The sequence below is a fragment of the Manis javanica genome, chromosome 2, assembly GCF_040802235.1.
Source record: "Manis javanica isolate MJ-LG chromosome 2, MJ_LKY, whole genome shotgun sequence".
NCBI classification, from domain to species: domain Eukaryota; kingdom Metazoa; phylum Chordata; class Mammalia; order Pholidota; family Manidae; genus Manis; species Manis javanica.
Window position 1 is genome coordinate 119,315,516 of NC_133157.1, and position 22,217 is coordinate 119,337,732.

At 38.5% G+C, this 22,217-nt stretch overlaps 1 long non-coding RNA gene across 1 annotated transcript in view; it reads left to right on the forward strand.

Annotated features, from left to right (window-relative positions):
• Positions 1-2,788: 2,788 nt before the first annotated feature.
• LOC108405354 (uncharacterized) overlaps positions 2,789-22,217 on the forward strand; it is a 108,843-nt gene continuing 89,414 nt past the window's right edge. The window contains exon 1 of the long non-coding RNA XR_001855163.3: positions 2,789-2,957. This is a non-coding gene — a long non-coding RNA (uncharacterized lncRNA). The remainder of the gene's footprint in view (positions 2,958-22,217) is intronic.

The following is a 22,217-nucleotide window of genomic DNA, read 5'->3' on the forward strand; positions in this document are numbered from 1 at the left end:
ACCTAAAATTGTGCTTACATTTTGCATCATTTTGGGTATGAACATATTTATGTACTGTTCTCATACAAAAATATTATGCACCTACTTACTGTGGTATTTAAATGAAAAGGAAGCGTAAATGTGTTAGTAAGTATCCTCTCTTATGAGGTATGCATCATACCATTATTACGTGAATTCAAGATAAAAATACATTCAAAGTGCATTTTTTACAGAATTTATAATTCCAGTTCTATTTTTTTCTCTTAAGTGCTTCAGAAGTAAAAACAGATTTTTGTATGAAAAAAATACATCTGTAAAAATATGACTCTGTTTGAAGTTTGCTGTGTTTTCTCACCTTACTCTCTTTTGTTAGTGAAACCTGGAGAGTACTAAGTGGAGGCCATGTGACTTGCCTTGAAAAAGTCCCAGGGAAAAGCCTTGAACTTTTGTGCATAGCACCCGAGAAAGTGTCTTTCTGTCTTTCCCCCTTGCTTTTCTCATTCTGTGCCTTTTCACTGTTCAAACTTCACTGTCACTTTTCAGAATGAAGAAAGGAGCAGTCGAATAACTGTGGGAAGTGAGTGGACCCCTCTTAGTTACTCCTAGAACTCCCCTCTTTCCGCTGCAAAAAAAAAAAAGATAAAGGATCACTGAGCAAAACTGGTTCCTTAAACCCACCAGCTGCTGCCTTTATGAGGATGCCGCTGCCTGTGACCTCTGGTGACTATCATCTTATCTCTTGAACAGTTGAGTAGCTTGATGTTATTGAGTTCTGCTGTTTCTTTTCACCTTCAGAGCCACTCTCCAGGAAGCTTCAAGAGTAAAGACCTGGGTAGTAAACTCCTTAACTCACAAAGAGGAAGGAGCCTACTCCTACCTTCCCAGGTGTCCCAGCTACAGCATTTATGCCTCCTAAGAGTCATTAAGTAGCTCTTGCCTATGGTATTGGCTCCCCTAAGACTCAAGGAGAGCAGGCATTATAAATATTCAATGCCTTTTTATGTCATTAGGTGAGTGGAACCTCCAAGTAGGTATTAAAAAAATAAATAAGACTACAGATGGAATCCCACGAAATTTGTGTCTGTGTGTCCATATTACAAATTTTATATTTTGATGATTAACACAGGTTGTTTTGTGTAGTGATGCAGGCACTTCCTGGTCATTAGGATCATCTATCTAGCTTTTAAAAAAGTCAGATTCCTGGGCCTACTGTTGACCTACCAAATAAGAAATAGGAGGCAATAAAAAGGGTTGAGGGAACAAAACAGCAGCAAACTCACAGAACCCAAGAATGGACTAACACTTACCAAAGGGAAAGGGACTGGGGAGGGTGGGTGGGAAGGGAGGGAGAAGGGGAATAAGGAGCATTATGATAAGCACACATAATGTGTGTGTGTGTGGGACACGGGAAAGGCAGTATAGCACAGAGAAGACAAGTAGTGATTCTATAGCATCTTACTACACTGATGGACAGCGACTGTAATGGGGTATGTGGTGGGGACTTGATAATAGGGGGAGTCCAGTAACCATAATTTTGTTCAAGTAATTGTACATTAACGATACCAAAAAACCTGCAGATGCAGGAACTATTTTGCTTTGACCCAAAGTCAACCAGGAAACCATGGGCAGCAATAAGCCTGAATCCTGGGGCTCCCACCACCACCAAGACCCTTTGTGGATGCAGCTGTACACTCTCAGCCTTCTCCCCAGAGGATGAAAAGAAGACTGCTTAGTGCCTGCCTCCAACAACCAAAAAGGTGGAGCAGGGCTGAAACAGCTTCTTCCCCCAGCCTGCTCTGCCCTTTGTCCTGGGCCCGCTATTACTGCTCCCTGAGGAGCCACAAAGGGGGCACAGCTCCCTCAGCTACTTTCCTAGGTGCTGGCTCACGAAACCTTCACTGCCCACCCAAGACATGGCAGTGTGCAAGCCTCATCCTGAGGTCTTCTGGTCTTCGAATCGAGTCTTAGAAAATCCTGGGTTTTAAGTATAAGCTAAACCGAAGTCCCACAGTGAAACAACACAAAGTCCTCTTGCTAGATCCTTTAGGTTTTACTAACAAGGGAGGGAGACTGTGGTGGCAAGAATTTTCTGAAACTTCCAGGGTTGGACCCAGAGCAGAGGGTCTTGGTAAAGGAGGAGGGGCCTATGCAAATATGGACATTGCTTGGGAGCCAGGAGCCTGTGCCAAACCAAGGGAGAGGCGGCAGCCAGGGATACAAGTCAAGAGCGTGGAGTGTGGTGCTCAGGGCAGATGAACCAAATAAACTGAGTTGAAGATTTGCCAACACACAGCTGGGGCATTACAATGGGAGAAGTGATTTCAGTACACCTCAAGGTGAAGCATCAGGGGGAAACGGGAGAGCATGGGGTCTTCCAAGGGCAGCTAATACAGCCTGTGCCTGCCTCCGCAGTTCCCATATGGGAACACAAACGCTGGCCAGAATCCAATTCAAAGGATCTGAAAGAAGGGTGGCACCTATTACCTCAGAAGTGGATTTTTCCCCCAAGCTCATCTAGCTTCTTCTTTGAATTCTTGAGAATCAAATCCACACTTCAAGTTAAAAAACCTGCGATGCAAGAACTCTTATACTTTGACCCAAAGTCAACCAGTAAACCATGGGTTTGACTAGCCAGCCAGCTCCCGACCTCTGGACCTTGGCCAGGATCCACTCCCCTGGAGTCTTCTGGAAATAGAGGCCAACATGAATGTTTTTCCTGTTATGTAAAACAGGAGTCTTCTTATTTAAATAAAAAACATACACCCATTGCCTACAAAAAAAAAAAAAAAGCAAAGTGTTCGGAATTTAAGCTCCATATATTCCTCTTGCTTCTCCACATGCACACCTGAGTCTTCTCCACTTGCCTTTGTACCCAAGAGGCTGATCTGTACAAACAACATGACTGAGCACCCCTGCCTTCTGGCTTCAGGTGTGTTCGGCAGAGGGGGCCTAGCAGGAGACAGGAGGGAAGGAGGAAGGTGAGTCTGAGTATTTATCCTCCACCCCACCCTGTAGGTGGTTTCTAGCTGATGACATTCCTCCTGAAGGTCCAATCAAGGCAGACCTCGCCATAGGATTCTCTTCTATGTACTGATAACCAGGCTCTTCCTTGTCTCTTTGGTCTTAAGGCAATAACCGTCCAGGTTATTCTCTTAGGGTCTTCTTATACTCTGCCCATGTCTTTTAAGTAAAGAAATTCATTCTTTTAAGTGAAAAAAATCCTTTATTAAATTCTCAAATTATCTGAGTATGTCATCTCTTTTGCTGGAAATCTGATATAGAGTTTAAAATATCCATCTAAAATTTGCAGGTTCTTTTTGTTCCTGGAGCTAACATATTGCTATATATTTTATGTATACATGGAGTTTATTTAAAATGAGTTCTTATTTTGAATATGCTTGTAACTAGTGATTTTTTATAAATTTTTGTCTTATGAAATAAAATGTACCAATTTTAACTGTACAGTTTGAGTTTTAAAAAAGAAATATACCTGTGTAATCAGTCTTACAATCAAGTTCAAGAGCACTTCCATTACACCAGAAAATTCTCCGTTTCTGTGTCCAGTCTATCTCCACTCCATCCCAGTTCCAGGCAAAAATTAAGCAGCTTTCTCTAACTACAGATTCAAGATTGTTCTTGAATTTTATGTAAATTGAAATATTCGTTATGTACTCTCTTCAGTTTTCCTATCATTTTTTTGAGATGCATCCACATTGTAGTACGATCAGTGGTCTGATTTTTTTTTTCTAAACAGTATTCCAATATATAAGCCTAGCAAAATTTGTTTATCCTTTGGGCTAATAAGGGATATTTGAGTTATTTCCAGTTTTTGGCTATTTTGGGTAAACTGGTATGAACTTTATTGGATGCCTTTTTGCAGGTATTTGTTTTCCTTTCTCTTGAGTAAAATACCTGAGAGAGGAAATTCTAGATCACAGAGCAGGTATATGTTTAGCTTTATTAACTGATATGTTTACAATACTGATTTTATAATCCACAAAATGGTACCCATCCATTTAAATCTTGTTTAATTTCTCCCTATAAAGTCTTACAGTCTTCAGAGTAGAAATCTTAATTTCTTAGATTTCTTAACTTATTAATAAATAAATTAATTTTGTTAGATTTATCTTTATTAAATTTATATCCAGTTACTTTTATGTTTGCTGATGTTAAGGTAAATGCTATAATTTTTAAAACTCCTTTTTTATTTGTTGTTGTTCTTTAGAAACACAATTGACCTTTTTCCAATTAATTTTTTTTGTTAAAGTATCATTGATACACACTTCTGGAAGGTTTCACATTAAAAACATTGTGGTTACTACATTCACCCATATTATCAAGTCCCCCCCCATACCACATTGCAGTCACTGTCCATCAGCATAGCAAGATGCCACAGAGTCACTCCTTGTCTTTGTGCTACACTGTCTTCCCCATGATTCTTTCCACCACCATGTGTGCCAATCACTATACCCCCCAATCCTGTTCTTGCTCCCTTCCCACCCACCCTTATCCACCCATCCCTTTGATAAACACTAGTCCCTTATTGGAGTCTGTGAGTCAGCTGCTGTTTTGTTCTTTCAGTTTTGCTTCATGGTTATACTCCACAAATGAGGGAAATCATTTGATATTTGTCTTTCTCTGTCTGACTGACTTCACTGAGCATAATACCCTCTAGTTCCATCCATGTTGTTGCAAATGGTAGGATCTGTTTTCTTGTTATGACTGAATAATATTCCATTGTATATATGTATCACTTCTTCTTTATCCATTCATCTACTGATGGACACTTAGGTGCTTCCATGTCTTTACTATTGTAAATAGTGCTGCAATAAACACAGGGGTGACTATATCTTTTTGAATCTGAGATCTTGTTTTCCTTGGGTAAGTTCCTAGGAATGGAATTCCCAGGTCAAATGGTATTTCTATTTTTAGTTTTTTGAGGAACCTTCATATTGCTTTCCATAATGGTTGAACTAATTTACATTCCCACGAGCAGTGTAGGTGGGTTCCCCTTTCTCCAAATCCTCACCAGCATTTGTTGTTCCTTGTCTTTTGGATGTTGGCTATCCTAACTGGTGTGAGGTGAAATCTCATTGTGGTTTTTATTTGCATTTCCCTGATAATTAGCAATATGGAGCATCTTTTCATGTGCCTGTTGGCCATCTGAATTTCTTCTTTGGGAAGTGTCTGTTCAGCTCCTCTGCCCATTTTTTAATTGGGTTATTTGCTTTTTGGATGTTGAGGTGTGTGAGTTCCTTATATATTTTGGTTGTTAATCACTCATTGGATATGTTACTTACAAATATATTTTCCCATACTATAGGATGCCTTTTTGTTCTATGATGGAGTCCTTTCCTATACAGAAGCTTTTCAGTTTGATGTAGTCCCATTTGTTCATTTTGGCTTTTGTTTCCCTTGCCCTAGGAGATTTGTTCAGGAAAAAGTTGCTCATGTTTATATTCAAGATATTTTTGCCTATGTTTTCTTCCAAGAGTTTTACAGTTTCATGACTTACATTCAGGTCTTTGATCCATTTTGAGTTTTGTGTATGAGGATAGACAATATCCAGTTTCATTCTCTTGCATGTAGCTGTCCAGTTTTGCCAATACCAGTTGTTGAAGAGGCTGTCATTTCCCAACTGTATGTCTATGGCTCCTTTATTGTATATTAATTGACCACATATGCTTCAGTTTATATCTGGGCTCTCTAGTCTGTTCCATTGGTCTCTGGGTCTGTTCTTGTGCCAGTACCAAATTTTTTTGATTACTGTGGCTTTCTAGTAGAGCTTTAAGTCAGGGAGCAAAATTCCCCCAGTTTTTTTCTTCTCAGGATTGCTTTGGCTATTCAGAGTCTTTTGTGGTCCATATGAATTTTAGAACTATTTGTTCTAATTCATTGAAAAATGCCATTGGTATTTTGATAGGGATTGCATTGAATCTGTAGATTGCTTTAGGCAGGAAGGCCATTTGTACAATATTAATTCATCTTATCCATGAGCATGGGATGTATTTTCATTTATTGGTGTCTTCTTTAATTTCTCTCATGAGTTGCTTATAGTGTTCAGTGTACAGGTCTTCCACCTCCTTGGATAGGTTTATTCCTAGGTATTTTATTCTTTTTGATGCAATTGAGAATAAAACTGTTTTCCTGAGTTCTCTTTCTGCTAGTACATCATTACTCTATAGGAATGCAACAGATTTCTGTGCATTGATTTTGTATCCTGCAACTTTGCTGAATTCAGACATCATTTCTAGTAGTTTTGGGGTGGATTCCTTAGGGTTTTTTATGTACAATATTATGTTGTCTGCAAATGACAGTTTAACTTCTTCCTTAACAATCTGGATGCCTTTTATTTCTCTGTGTTGTCTGACTGCCATGCTAGGATCTCCAGTACTATGTTGAATAAAAGTGGGGAGAGTAGGCATCCTTGTCTTGTTTCCAATCTTAAAGGAAGAGCTTTCAGCTTTTTAAACTTATGTAAGATGTTGGCTGTGGGTTTGTCATATATGGCCTTTATTGTGTTGAGGTACTTGCCTTCTGTACACATTTTGTTGAGAGTTTTTATCATGAATGGATGCTGAATTTTGTTAAATGCTTTTTCAGCATCTATAGAGATGATCATGTGATTTTTGTTCTTATTTTTGTTGAGGTGGTGTATGATGTTGATGGATTTTCAAATATTGTACCATCCTTGCATCCTTGGAATAAATTCTATTTGACCATGTTAGATGATCTTTTAAATTTATTTTTCAATTCGGTTTGCTGATATTTTGTTGACTATTTTTGCATCTGTGTTCATCAGGGGTATTGGTCTGTAATTTTCTTTTTTGTGGTGTCTACCTGGTTATCATATTAGAGTGATGCTGACCTCATAGCATGAATTTGGAAGTATTCCCTCCTCTTTTTGTGCAACTTTAAGGAGGATAGGTCTTAAGTCTTCACTAAATGTTTGATAAAATTCAGTGGTGAAGCCATCTGGTACAGGAGTTTTGTTCTTTGGTAGTTTTTTGATTACCAGTTCAATTTCCTTGCTAGCAATTGGTGTATTCAGATTTTTTGTTTTTTCCTGGGTCAGTCTTCGAAGGTCGTATTTTTCTAGAAAGTTGTCCATTTCTTCTTGGTTATCCAATTTGTTAGTGTATAAGTTTTCATAGTATTTGCTAATAATTCTTTGTATTTCTGAGGTGTCCATAGTGATTTCTCCTTTCTCATATCTGATTCTGTTTATGTGTGTAGACTCTCTTGTTTTCTTGGTAAGTCTGGCTAGGGCTTTAGCTATTTTGTTTATTTTCTTGAATAAGCAGCTCCTGCTTTCATTGATTCTTTCTATTGTTTTATTCTTCTCGATTTTATTTACTTCTGCTTTGATCTTTATTATTTCCCTCCTTCTAGTGACTTTGAGCCTCATTTCTTCTTCTTTTCCTAGTTTCATTAATTGTGAGTTTAGACTATTCATATGGGATTGTTTTTCTTTCCTGAGGTGAGCCTGTATTGCAATATACTTACCTCTTAGCACAGCCCTCTACGCCTCCCACAGATTTTGTGGTGTTGAATTATTACTTCCATATTTTTCTGTATATTGCTTGATCTCTGTTTTTATTTGGTCATTGATCCATTGAATATTTAGGAGCATGTTGTTAAGCCCCATGCGTTTGTGGAATATTTTGTTTTCTTTGCATATGTATTTCTACTTTCATACCTTTGTAGTCTGAGAAGCTGGTTGGTACAATTTCAATCTTTCTGAATTTACAGAGACCCTTTTAGTGGCCTAGTACATGATCTATTCTTGAAAATGTTCCATGTGCACTTGAGAAGAATGTGTATCCTGTTGCTTTTGGATGGAGTGGTCTGTAGATGTCCATTAGGTCCACCTGTTCTAATATGTTATTCAGTGCTTCTGTGTCCTTACTTATTTTCTGTCTGGTTGATCTGTCCCTTGGAGTGAGTGGTGTGTTGAAGTCTCCTAAAATGAATGCATTGCATTCTATTTCCTCCTTTAATTCTGTTAGTATTTGTTTCACATATGTAGGTGATCCTGTGTTGGGTACATACATATTTATAATAGTTATATCCTCTTGTTGGACTGACCCCTTTATCATTATGAAATGTCCTTCCTTATCTCTTGTTACTTTCTTTGTTTTAAAGTCTATTTTGTCTCATACAAATACTGCAACTCCTGCTTTTTTCTCCCTATTATTTGCATGAAATATCTTTTTCCATCCCTTCACTTTCAGTCTGTGTATATCTTTGGGTTTGAAGTGAGTCTCTTGTAGGCAGCATATAGACAGGTCTTGTTTTTTTATCCATTCAGTGACTCTGTGTCTTTTGATTGGTGCATTCAGACCATTTACATTTAGGGTGATTATCAATAGGTATGTACTTATTGCCATTGCAGGCTTTAGATTTGTGATTACCAAAGGTTCAAGGGTAATTCCCTTACTATCTAACAGTCTAATTTCCCTCACTTAGTATACTATTACAACACAGCCTAAATATTGTTTTTCTTTTCTCCTTTATTTTCCTTATCCATTCTTTATATATTAGGTATCATATTCTGTACTCTTTGTCTATCCCTTGATTTACTTTGGGGGTAGTTGATTTGATTTTGCATCTGCTTAGTAATTAATTGTTCTACTTTATTAGCTGGGCTTGTAGTCTTCCTCCTCCATTCATTATATATTAGGTATCATATTCTGTACTCTTTGTATATCCCTTGATGGACTTTGTGGGTAATTGATTTAATTTTGCACTTGCTTAGTAATTAATTGGTCTACTTCCTCATTTTGGTTTTATTTTCTCTGGTTATTTAGCTTTAGGAACACTTCCATCTATAGCAGTCCTTCCAAATACACTGTAGAGATGGTGTATGGGAGTTAAATTCCCTCAGCTTTTGCTTGTCTGGGAATTGTTTCATCCCTCCTTCAAATTTAAATGATAATCTTTCAGGGTAGAGTATACTTGGTTCTTTGTATTCAATATATTATGCCACTCCCTTCTGGAGTAAGGTTTCTATTGAGGAGTCTGATGATAGCGTGATGCATTTTCCCTTGTATGTGATCTTTTTTTCTCTGTCTGGCTGCTTTTTATACTCTGTTCTTACCCTTGATCTTTGCCATTTTAATTATTATATATCTTGGTGTTGTCTTCCTTGGGTCCCTTGTGTTCGGAGATATGTGAAACTCGATGGCCTGAGAGATTTTCTGTTTCCCCTGACCTGGGACATTTTCAGCTATTACCTCTTCAAGGACACTTCTGTCCCATTTTCTCTCTTCATCTTCTGGTATCCCTATAATGCAAATATTGTTCCATTTGGATTGATCACACAGTTTTCATAGTATTCTTTCATTCCTAGAGATCCTTTTTCCTCTCTGTGCCTCTGTTTCTTTGTATTCTTCTTCTCTAATTTCTATTTCATTTACTGTCTCCTCTATTTCATCTAACCTGTTTTTAAATCCCTCTATGGTATGTTTCATTTTGAGTACTGTATTTTTTTAAGGTTTCTCTTTCCTGAATGCATCCCTGAGTTCTTGAATATTTTTCTGAAGTTCTGTGAGCATGTTTATGATTTTTATTTGAAATCTTTTTCAGGAATATTGGCGAGTTCAGTTTCACTTGGCCCTTTTTCTGGTGTTTGTGGGGTTTTGGTCTGTACCAGGTTCTTTTGGCATTTCATATTTGTTAAAATAACTTGGTGTAGGCAGCGCCCTCTAGTGCCCACAAGCTCTACTCTCTTTAGCTGCTGAGTCCCTGGAGCAATGGCAGGGTTCACAGGCAAGCAGTGCTGGTGCCTGCCTGGAGGAAAGACCTCTTTCCTGCTTCCTGGCTGCAGTGCCTGCCTACACTGCTAGGGCCAGTGGGTTGAATGTGCAGGGAGGACCCTCTAGGCTGCACACTTGTAGCTACCATAGGCTGGGCTGCCCTCTGGCAGGCATGGCACAATGGCGTGGGCAGTCAGTTTGTGAGCCAGTGATAGACATAAGGAAGGAGTGGCAGATTGTGTATCATGGTTGGGAGCCTCAGAGCTGCTTTTACAGCCAGGGGGATGGAGCACATGAAGCTCCTGAAAGGTCTCAACCTGCTGGGCTGAGTGCACTTGGACAATTTTGTCCACCTCCCCTTTCTCTTGAGCTGCAAGCTCTGTGCAATCCTCACTCCTTTAGCAGCATTTTCACTGTTGGAAAGTCTCTCAGAGTACCTGCCTTCTTTTGTCCCAGAGTGGCTGGTTGTGGGTACCTTTTCTCCAGAAGTGGCTGGAATCTCAGTCTCTCCAAGTATTCCACCTGTTTTAGCTTTCCAACCCTACTAATCTCCAGAGCACTGAGCAATGTGCATTTGTGCTTCTGGAGTAGATCTCCAGGGCTCAGTGTTCTGCATCCTTGGCCTCCACCCACTCCCCACTCCATTTCTCTTCCTCCTGTTGGTGAGTTGGGGTGGGGGAAGGGCTTGGGTCCTGCTAGATTGTGGCTTTAGTACTTTACCTTTTTCTGTGAGGTCTGCTCTTTTCCCCAGGTGCAAGCAGTCTGCTGCAGGCTTCTTTCCTGTTGCCCTTTGAGGATTAGTTATATTTGTTATATTTTCATATTATATGTGATTTTGGGAGGAGATTTCTGTCTTACCTCTTACACTGCCATCATTAAGGCAATTTCACATTGACTTTTATACTGATCTTGGAACTAGGAACCTACCTAAATTTACTTACTAATTCTAATAGTTTTATTAATTTTTTGCATTTTCTATGTGTAGCAATCATGTTAACAGCAGAAATGAACACTTTTATTTCTTGCTTTATAATTCTTAGGCTTTTTTTTCTTACCTTGTCACACTGGCTAGAACTATATGATTTTCAATATATTATTAACTGGCATCATTGTCTTTTTTTTCCAATTTGGGAGAAGCTTTGAATATTTTGCAATTAAATGTGGATTTGGAGGAGACATTCTTCATCAGATTAGAGAGTTCCCTTATGTTCTTACTGTTTAAGTGCATCTTTGTTGACATGAATGAGTGCTGATTTTTGAAAATGCTTTTTTGAGGCTTATTTACATGAATTATCTCTCAATCACTTTCTATATACTTCTTACCCTTATTTGCAGACTCATTAATTTTTTAAAAACCTACTTTTGTTTTCTTTTTCTACCATCACTTGGATAATTTGGTGCTTTCTGACATCTATTTGCATGAATCCCACAGACCACTAGAAAACTCTTATTTTGGTATCCTGAATAAAAACAAAACAAGTGTATTTATTCAATTCACCTTTTGTAACTTTTATCAGTCTATTAAAACCATTTTCACTTTCATGCTTTCTTAATGGGTAATACCCCAAATCATATGTTTAAACTCTAAAACCTACTTATCTTTTCAATCTGTGACAATCTGTATGACTTGTTTTATTTCCTATGATCCTGAAACTAAAATAATGATTGTCCTTAACTTTAGAACAAATAGAGCTAACAAAATAAATGTGAACTATATGTGACCAAAAAGAGGGAGATAATAGTTGGTAAAAATGATGTTTTGGAAACCTGTATCTGCATAGGTAGTTTTTAGACACTTAAAATTCTTTATGACTTTGAACTGTGAGTTTATGACTTTGAGTTTCAACTGTGCAATTTTTGTTGGGCAGCAGAGTCTCCCTGTGCACTAGATGAAACCTCAACCTGGACTGGGGAGGGTTCTTGACTGACCCAGAAAGAATTCTTGAACAGGTCAGACAAGTATAGGTAAGGAAGGAGTATATTAAAGCAAGAGTAGTAGTGAATGGCAGCCTCCGCTCAGGCTATAGAAAGCAAGGAGGAAAAGAGGGAAGAAAGGGTAGTGTATTGAACTCCTGCTTGACATAGGGTAAATTCCTGACAACTATTGAAGCCAGGGTCATCTGGTGTCCAGTGTCCTCTTGAGTCTGTACAGCGTGGGAGTTAAGCCCTACTACCCCAGGATTTGGGGGAGCCACAGAGCACTGAATGGAGTGAGATTATGTTCTGAGAACTTCCCAAAGGCAAAGAAAGGAGATTTCCAGGCAGGCTCCTAAAGAGCATGACTGTATAGTTACAGTCCTGTCTGGGCCACCCAGGTGATGGGAAGTTGCAAGCCCAAATCAGAGATCTCAGTAGCCCTTCCCTACTTGTCTGAAGGGGAACAGAATGAGAATAAGACTTAAGTCAAGAAAATTGAATGAAATAACAAAGTAACAAAAGCACTAATCACTGAGACAGCACAGAGGCAAAATGCAATACACTGAGCAGTGAGAAGTCTTTAAGGCAAAAAGTACACACATGAAGAAAGGAGAGTGTGGGCAACCTCAGAGAGGAGGTGCATTTAAGCGCTTAGGATTCTGTCTTTTGAGACTTTAAAGGATGGAGCAAAGGGTGGGGTTGGGGGAGCATGGTAGGCTTGACTTGTGTTCTCATGATGTGTATCTCCAGTGAGTGACCTTATGTCACCATCCATAGTCTGTCCTCTAGATGCTCTGTAAGATAAACTTAACATGAGGAATTTCTTGACCCTTTTCTTCTCCAAGATAGTGGTTACCTTCAAGCAGTGGGACCATACCATTTAGGACTGTTTGCCCTGCCTTAAGCTAGGGTCAGTTGTTGGCTGATTAGCATAAAACATCTTACCTCCTAACTCCCTAGTTTTTAAGATGGAATCCTAGTCTTAAGATGGAGTCCCTCTGGTTCTTACTCTACTATTTATAACAGCGTTTTCATCATAGGCAGGTAAAATTAACTATGATGCTTGTCCCATGTCCCTGTCCTACCTTACCATGAAGGAAAGAGACTTTGGAGATAGAGGCTGTTTTTGAGTTTCTGTTTTGGATGTTTTTGAGTAGTTCTTTGTATCTTATAAGGAGTGTCACTTAAGAAATCTGCATCTCAGTTTCTTTTTCTGTTCAATAAGAGCATTAGAATAAAAGTTTAAAGACATAAGAGATTGCTTGGTAAACTGTTACTTTATGTGTTCCTTTTGTGTTTTGCTAAACATTCTGTTGACATTTGTAGACTTATTTTAGCTATTCTCAAGCCAGTTCCCATGGAGTAACTTTAAAAATAGTTGATTGCACTATTTTGGAAGCAGGGTAAATGGCTGATTCTAAGGACCTCCAAATAAATTAATTAGTTTCACGAAGACTTGATTTACCATAAAAAAGATAGATGCTAAAAAGCAATGGCCATTTCAATAGAACACCTACATGGACCCTATAAGGAACACTGCCCTCATGATTAGCAATCCTTTTCCTTTGAAACTAAATGTATTCTTTACTAGGAGACCAAATGGACTCCATAAGTTGATATTATTACTATACAATCATGCAATTTTGCAACCAAACCCAAACGTTAATATGAACAAGGAGAAAAATTGACTAATACCAACTAGAACTAGTGAGTTACTAAGTTCCAGAAAAATTCCCTCTAAAATTTCTCTGCTCAAGATTGCATTGTGTCTTTTCTTTGAGGAATCTTTTCCTCCTCACATTGATGCAGTATCGCTGTTTTACAATACAACAGATATGTTGTCTTTCTGTGACACAGAATGTCAACTCAAAAACAGTGGCTGTTTGGGATTGGGTTTTTGTTTCCTCTGGACTAAGCTGGATATTTTTCCTGGGACTAACCTTTAATGAAGACCCTGAATGTGGAGGCTGTAACTGGGTTTAGAGGGTGGAGTGCAGTGGGGTAACTTATCTGAAGTTAAATGATGGCTAGTAGTCAGGCTGTGACCTTTGTTATTCCACACGAGTGTGAGATGTGTTACAGCTCCTAAAAGCTCCACTAAGCTGCATTTTCTCCTCTCCTCTCCCTGCCCCTAAAATGACATCATGCAATTTCCTCTTGTATGGTAGTTACTTAATAGCTAAGTGCAGTTAAAATCAATTTGAGATTAAGTAAACACCTCAAAATAAATAACACACTTTCAAAGTATGTGTTTTTGGATGGCACCAACATGATCAGTAAGATATTCCAATATCATTTTACATTAATTTCTGTCATGTTTAAATGCTTTCATAAGCTAATGGGGCAGTTTGTAATTTTGCCATACCTACACTATTTCTTAGCTATATGGTACACAATGGATAAATAAGAAGTTCACAAAGGTATTTGTACTGAATGTTCACTGAGGGTTTCCTCTCTTACTGCCCTCGCACATGGAAGCTCGCACTGGGAGATGAATGTGCCAGGATAAGTTATCTGGGACTCATAAAATCTTTTTCAGAAGATTGAAATAAAGTCAGTGCTTGCAGAAGACAAATCAATTGTGACATTTCTGAATAGAGTGCGATGCATTTAATTAGCACAAGACATACTGGCAAATGCTGAATTACCCAATAAATCACTAGACGCTGGAGCCCGTACAGAGCGGTGGATCAGCTGTCTTGTGAGATGTACAGCAAGTGATAATAGGGAGATCTGGTCATTTGTATTGTCACTTTGCCCCATTTTCTGCTAATTTTTTTTCTATTTTGACATTTGCACGGGGAGTCCCTTTAATTATTTGAAACCATCAGGGAACTCTGTCCCCACCTACTATGAGAGCATTTTACAAATATTTGCATTTGCAAAGGACATTCATTCCTGTTGATGTGATATGGCAGATGTGGCATAAAGGTCCTGTGTGGAGGGAGAATAAGTGCAGATAAAAATCCTTAGCACAGATATTCTGAAAAGGCAACTAACAAGGTCATTGTATTGCAGTTCTTGAAAATACTGAAGGTGTTACTTCATCATTTTTAACTCTCACCAAGATACCAACCAGTTTAAACAGAAAAATGTCTTACTTTAATGTTTGGCACCTTTGGTTACAATTTTTTTTTAAGTGTAAGTTAGATGCTACTTCAGTCTGTCTTTTAGAAATGCTACAGCTAAAAAGCACTGAGGCTTAAGTCCAATGTTTTGGCTATTGAAAGTCTGGGAAAAATGGAAAATGAATTCTAAATGAGTCTCGCTGGCTCTGGAAGACAAGGCAGAACATTCCCTACAACTGAGGGACATTTTATACATAAAATGTGGTTCTGCTTGTTAGCGTTTTATTGACTAGCTTTCTATTATACAAACATTATGGTAGCTAACCAAATAAACACTAGGTCTTGTGAAACTCCCCTGTTTCACACCCACTCCACATTGCTTCTCTGCCTCTGACACTATGGTAAGTGGTGACATTTCAACCCCTCGATGATAGATGGGGTAATGGTACTACTGACCATGCAGATATGGGTTACAAGGTAAAGAAACAGGCAAGCCTTTTTAAATAAAGAATCTTGGGTCTGTAAAGCTGGAGTCTAATTTTCCTGGAGAGTAGAAACTTTAGAAATCCTACCACCTCTTATGTGAAGTCACAGAAATCTAGCTTGGATTGATTCTAATTGATTCTTGCTGTGGCTTCTAATCATAATGTAGAGAGGAGAGGAGTCTGAGTCACCTGGGAAGGGCCCACTCCAGACATCCTAAAATGTAAATGGGGAAGAGATTCCCTTACCCCAAGGAATCTATGAGTGAGGACGCAAGCATAAATTAAAATGAAAGCCCACAGACCTCCAACATCTGCTACACAGACACCATGCAAATACAGCTGCACCTTGTTCTTATTACTGGGCTTAGGGACAATGACTTCCCAGTCCTGGAGGGCTGACTCTTGATTCGTGTAAGCCAGTCATGCCAGCCCATTTCCTCTGCCTATGCCTGGTGGAGGTAAGGGGATGTGATGCAGTTCTGACAGATGGGGCATTGGGGAAGTCTCTTGCACAGGTCCTAGGTCGGTTTATTTGCTCTCATATAGAAGCACAAAAGACAAATGTCGTTTTCTGTCTCTGAATGCATGTGAATGAGAACTAGAGCTGATGTCATCCTTTTCATTAAGAAGCACACAGTCTGAGGACTAAAGCTAACACTAAGGATGGAAGGGGTAAGAAGATGACCAACCGTCTGGGCTTGTCTGGGACTGAGGGGGTTTCTATGACTTTGGGCTTGCATGCTAAAACCAGGAATGTCTCAGGCAAAACTGGGCAAGTTGGTCATCCTAGAAGAAAGAAAAGGTGTCTTTGCCAGTATCATGAAGCTGCTGAGTTAACCACTCTGCAGAAGGCTCTGGACTTCCACTGCTGCAATTGATACCCTTACTATTTATGCCATTTAGGAGTGGCATTTTGTTCCATGCAGTTCAACATATCCTACATGAACAATATGGAAAGAATTTTATTATAAATAAAACCTGACAAATGAGTGGTACTGTGGTGATAGGAAAATATGGCCTTTTAAAATGCGCTTAATACTAAACCTTACAGGTATAATCATTAATTAATTTATGGACACATAAAAATTAATTTAATAAGAATTAATCATCAGTTCATAACCAGCTATATCATTTTGCCCTTGCATTTAATATGGCCACCTCTGCTCTTATAGTGTAGTGAATTCTTAGAAATATAAATAACCATAAAGCACCAACCATGTATTATTGTGCAAACATTTTATTTCAATAGCAATGAATGTCAAATGAGCAGGTAAGAACTGAAAAACTGAGAGTCTTGATTAGTGACTCCAAATGACCATACAGCAATATATTAAGCATGGGCAAAAGAGAGGCCTCAATATTATCATTCTTAATTTTTGATTTTTAGATAACTGTAGATTCACTGTTACTTTAATTATCTGGAAGTGTATTTCTCATTCTGGGGAGGATTGCCTTACACGTCTAAGCAGAGTGTTAGACAAACTCGGACTCTTCAGTTCCCTCTCACGTGACTTCATCATGAACACCACTGGGTATTTGTGCCGTGATTGTTGAGTGCTGACCTTACACATGACCTCAGACAATCAATTCTGTCACCTCTTTAAACACAAGAAGAATGGTAGAACTTCACGCCAATAGAATCACTTAATTGCCTAGATATCAAGGCAATAGCAACTCTGGAGAAAGCACTAGAGATACTTGGATATTATAACCTTTGGCGATGGAAATTCTGGGCTAGAGAGCTCTATCTCAGTGGGTGCGCTGGGGCTCCAGTTCCAGTCATCTCTCTCAGTAAATGGCTACAATACCACTCAAGAAATGAGGAAATGCCGGCAATGTGATCGTCAGCTCACTGACCGCACTCAGCTCTTTATCTCCCTTTGTCAGGGCCGGATGGTGGCAGATTTCAACTGGGGCCCTGGACCAGCAAGCAGGCAGGACTAGGTGATGAAGGCCACCTCTGGGAAATCCTCAGCACACTTAAGGAGGTCTCACACTTGACAGAAGGAAATATAATTGCACTTGGTAGTTGGTACAACCGTCACGGATAATTCTCCTTTGAAGATAAGAATTTTTAAAGGAATAAAAACTAAGCCCTTTTTCTAGCTCCATAATTTCCTTTTTTCATGCCAAATAAGAAAATAAACTAGGAAGAATATCCAAAATAATGTGTGTGTCCAGAAAATTGCTGCTTTGTACCGGAGTTTGAATATCTTACCTTTGGGTATTCCAGTTTTTTTCTTGCAAAAACTTTTTTTTTTCTGATGAAAAGATAGGGTTAAAATGCTTGATTATAGCAATTTGTCATTACTTACCTATCTTATCCTTAAGAACAGACTCATTAAAATCTCTGAGCTTGCCCTGTAGTAAGTAAAGTTTCCTATTTCTGTAAGAGTATTAGATGTAGAAAAGCAAATACCAAGTCAGATATAGCTTCAGGAAAGATTTAGGAAAGCATTGTTATAAATCATTTATAATATTCTCCAAAGAAAGTTAGAAGAATGCTAAATAAAGTTCATGTAAATCAGTAAGTACTCTAGTTTACTTTTGTTCTCGTTGAAATGAGATAGTGCAACATAGAAGAAGCTTATTAGAGCATGGATTTGGGGATCCTATGGACTTGGAGTTCAAATCCTTGGTTTGCTGCTTGCCAGTGTAACATGCATCAAATTAAACTACCAGAACTTCAGTTTTTCTTATTTGAATATTTGGATCATAATATCTACTGCATAGAGCTGTGTTAAATTAGATGATTAGCAGGGTGCTGGATGGTTCTCAGTAAGCTGTATTCTGGTAATTAGTGACTTACACTTGTGTTCTTCCTAACTACGTGTGCAATTTCTTCACTTGCCTTATGTAACTCTCTCAAGATGGACACATTCATCAAGCTGCTAATCTTATCCAACAGTTCCTGTACCTAATATTTTCTTATTGTCCACCAGTCTTTAAGTCAAAGCACTTTGACATCACCTTTGAGTCTTTATTATTTTTATTTTCATAGTTAGAAATTTGTCCCTTATAGATACATGTGCTGTACATATACACACAAAAAAAATCATTTCCCTACAGTACTACAAGTCATTATCAGTATTAGAGAAAAAAAGGAAAAGAAACACAGAATTTTTGTCTTGCTTTCCTTCCCCTGGGTTGTTTTAAAGGAGAGGATTCACTGCTCTATGAATTTCCTTGGGCTATTTTAGCAAATTACTATAAACTGTGTGGCTTAAAACAACAGAAATGTATTCTCCTGCAGTTGTAGAGGCTAGAAGTTCAAAATCAAGGTGTGTGGGCAGGTTGGTTCCTTCTGGGGGTTCTGAGGGAGAATCTGTTCTGTGTCACTTCCCCAGCTTCTGGTGGTTGCTAACAATCCTCAGCATCCTTTAGCTTCTATCTGCATCACTCCAGCCTCTGCCTTCAATTAATATGGAGAAGCTGCAGCAGAGGCTGAATAATTAGTTTCATTTTGGTCAAGTTTAAGATGATTATAAGATAACTGAATAGAGATTTGTATAAGCATTTGGATATACAAGACTGGAATTTTAGAGAGAAATTTGGTCTGTAGATTGGAAGTTGTCAGTGTAGGGATATTTAAAATAGGATGAGAATATCAATGAAGTAAATGTAGACCCAGAAAATGAGGAATAGAGACTGAGCCCTGGGACATGTCCATATTAAGAAGTATGAGAGGAGAGATGTTGGCAGAAGGGTACTGAAGAGTATGAGCCAGTGAGAAGTGTTAAATATCAGTGGAAAACCATGGCAGTGTCTGTCCTGGAAGCCATGTGAAGAAAAGATATCAAGGAGGAATGTGTGATAATTTGTGCCAAATCCTGCTGATAAGACAACAGATTTTGGAAGCAACATCATTAGATGCAAACATACTTAAGGTTGTTATTTTTTTTTCATGAAATTAATATTTTATCATTTTGAAAAGTTCTTATTTCTGATAAAGCTCTTTCCTTGTCTTGAAGTATATTGTCTGATATTAAGATTGCCACGTGAGCTTTTTTATAGTGTTTGCATAATCTTTTTAAACATTTTACTTTCCACCTATCACTGTTCTTATAAAGTATATGTCTTATAAACAGCACATAGTTGTGTCTTGTTTTATTATTCAGACTGATTTCACAATGAAGTGTTCATTCCTCTGTACTTAACACAATTAGTGGTATGCTTTAAGACTACCATTTTGCTGTTCATTCTCTAATTGTATCTTGTGTTCTTTGTCCTTTTATTCAAATTTCTCTGCCTTCTTTTAACAAACATTTTATTTTTTCTCTTTATGTTTTCTTTTCAGGTATACAATCCCCAGTGCATCTCTGTGTGTCCTTCTATAAGGATACCATCAAATTGGATTAGGACCCAGCCTAAGGGCCTCATTTAAAATTTCCTCTAAAGGTCTTATTCCTCACCACAGCCACATTCTAAGGTTTTGGGGGTTGGGGCATCAGCATGTGAATTTTGGGAGGACAATTGATATGTTGAAATTTGAACCCACCTGGAACATCCAGTTCCTATTACCTTGTTCTACATTTGCATTTCCACAGCTCTAATAAACTTCTATTAGTGTATATAATTTGTGCTGTACATGTATATTTTTTATTCTCTGTCTCCCCCATTTGGAATGTAAGTTCTACAAAGGATTAGAATGGTGCGCATTACTAAATACTAAGCACTCCATGCATAGTGTTGAGTGAATGAGTGAAGTTTATCCATTTATCATTGATGAACATTTGGGTTATTTCCAGTCGGATGCTCTTATGAACAGTGTGCTATAAATCTTACTCTAAATGTATGCTGTATTCTATATCCAAAGAGTGGAATTGCTGGATTTTAGGATATGCATATTGTGTTCGTTTTCTGTGGCTCCTGTAACAAAAAACCCCCCACAAACTGTGTGATTGAAAACAACAGAATTTATTCCTCTGCAGTCTGGAGCCCAGAAGTCTGAAATCAAGTGTCCGTAAGGCTGTGCTCTCTGAGAGCTCTAGGGAAGAATCCTTCCTTGCCTCCTCCTAACTTCTGGTGGTTGGAGTAGATCCTTGACTTGTGGCACCGTAGCAATCACTGCCTGTGTCTTCACATGACTTGTGTGCCTCTTCTCTATACAGCCCCTCTCCTTACCCTGACATAAATATCAGTCATTGGATTAAGGACTATTTTAATCCTGTATGACCTTGTTTTAACCTGATTACATCAGCAAAGACCCTATTTCCAAATAAGTTCACGGGACAGGATTTGAACATATCTTTTTGGGAGATGGAGTTCAACCCAGAACACTGATTTATCTAACTTGAGTAGGTAATGCCAAGATATTTTCCAAAATGGACAATTAACACTGCCACCACAGTTTAGGATAGACTCCATTTCTCTATGCCCTCGTCAATACTTATTATTGTCAGACATTTAAATTTTAGCAAATGTGGTAATTGTACTACTATCTCATTGAAGGTTTAATTTTAGAAATAGCTTGCCAAGTTTCACAAAATAATTGCTGTATTTGGATATTGTTTACATTGTAACTATAAACCAATTTGGTAATGATTAATATCTTAATGATATTGTCTCCTGATTCATCAGCATGATATATTACACCATTTATTCAGTCATCTTTAATGTCACTCAATAAAGCTTATAAGTTTGTCCATTAATAAAATAATTGAGGTTCAGATTCTTTCTTCTCTAGTTTAGGTTCTGATAGCTAGGAGCAGGCAGAGAAGCCCTGTGTGAATCTGGAGTATAGTCACAGCAAATTAAACTAGGTGGCATGGCATATCAAACAGAAGGACCATCTGAGACTTAGTGTTCTCATGCCTTTTCATAGGCCTTCCAAAGCCATTCTTTTTCAACCTGGTTCAAACCCTGATAAGAAAGTGTGGTCTATTGCTGGGCACACCGTGGCAGGGAGAGGCTAGGGGCAGCTCATTGGGTAAGTAGGTTGGTAGATGGTGTGACTGATACTGTCTGTGGTTGGAGTAAGTCAAGAATGAGTCCGAGTGAGCTGGGGCATCTTTCTGGGTTCTGAACAAACAGAGAGAGATCAGATCATAAGGCATATGAAAGGCATGTGCCAGCAGCAGATTTAGTGAGCAAGGAGCATACAAGTAGAGAGAGGACTTTGGCCCTGAGATCAACAGGTGCAGGTCAGTGAATACCCATATGATACCAACACAAAGCACCCTTACTCCTCCCTAAAGCCACTGGGACACACAGGTCACCCTCCTCCCTTCATACACCTGAACATCATTTTAGGAAAGAAAAGGAGAGGGAGATAATCTCAGGGATTGTATAGTAGTACAATCAGCACATTGGCTAAAATTTGAATGTCTGACAATGATCTCATTGTTCAAGAGATACTGAGTAATAGACATAAGAACAGTTTAGAAAGGACTCAATTTAAACCAGATTAAGCATTTAGTCTACCTTTTCTCCAGTAATCTGTAGATTTAGAAAGGTGAAATTAATTAAATACATTTTCTCTGCATAAATGAGTTATGAGTTAGAAAAGTTCAGCCCCACCTCTAACCAGTCCCATTTTCTGTCTCTTCTACTACCCCATTCTGCATACAAAGACTTCTTAAGACATTTGCTTTTTCACTGCCCTCAAGTGCCTGGAGTGGCCCCCAATTCTTGTGAATGGTACATCAGGTTCGGCACTGGATGGGCCAGCCCTCCCAGCCCTCTGATCTGATGTGGGCCCCATAATTTCACAACAGTGCCTTTAATCTACATCCAGTCAGTCCCTCCCAAGTCCCTATATCCAGTGTCCCAAAATACTTCATGTTAATGTTTCTCTCCACATTGGTGGTCATGATATTTTTTTTGCTAAAGGTACTCCTTCTCCTTCTTGTTGAAACACTTTGGTCCCATTCATGGCTGAGTTTAAAACTGAAAGACCTTTTTTTTTCCAGCTAGTATAATTTGCTCTAAAGTCTTAGCCACCTTATTGTAGGTGCTATTTTAAAAAAAATCATCTGATGCATATCAGCCTTTTCTTTTCTTTGAGAAAT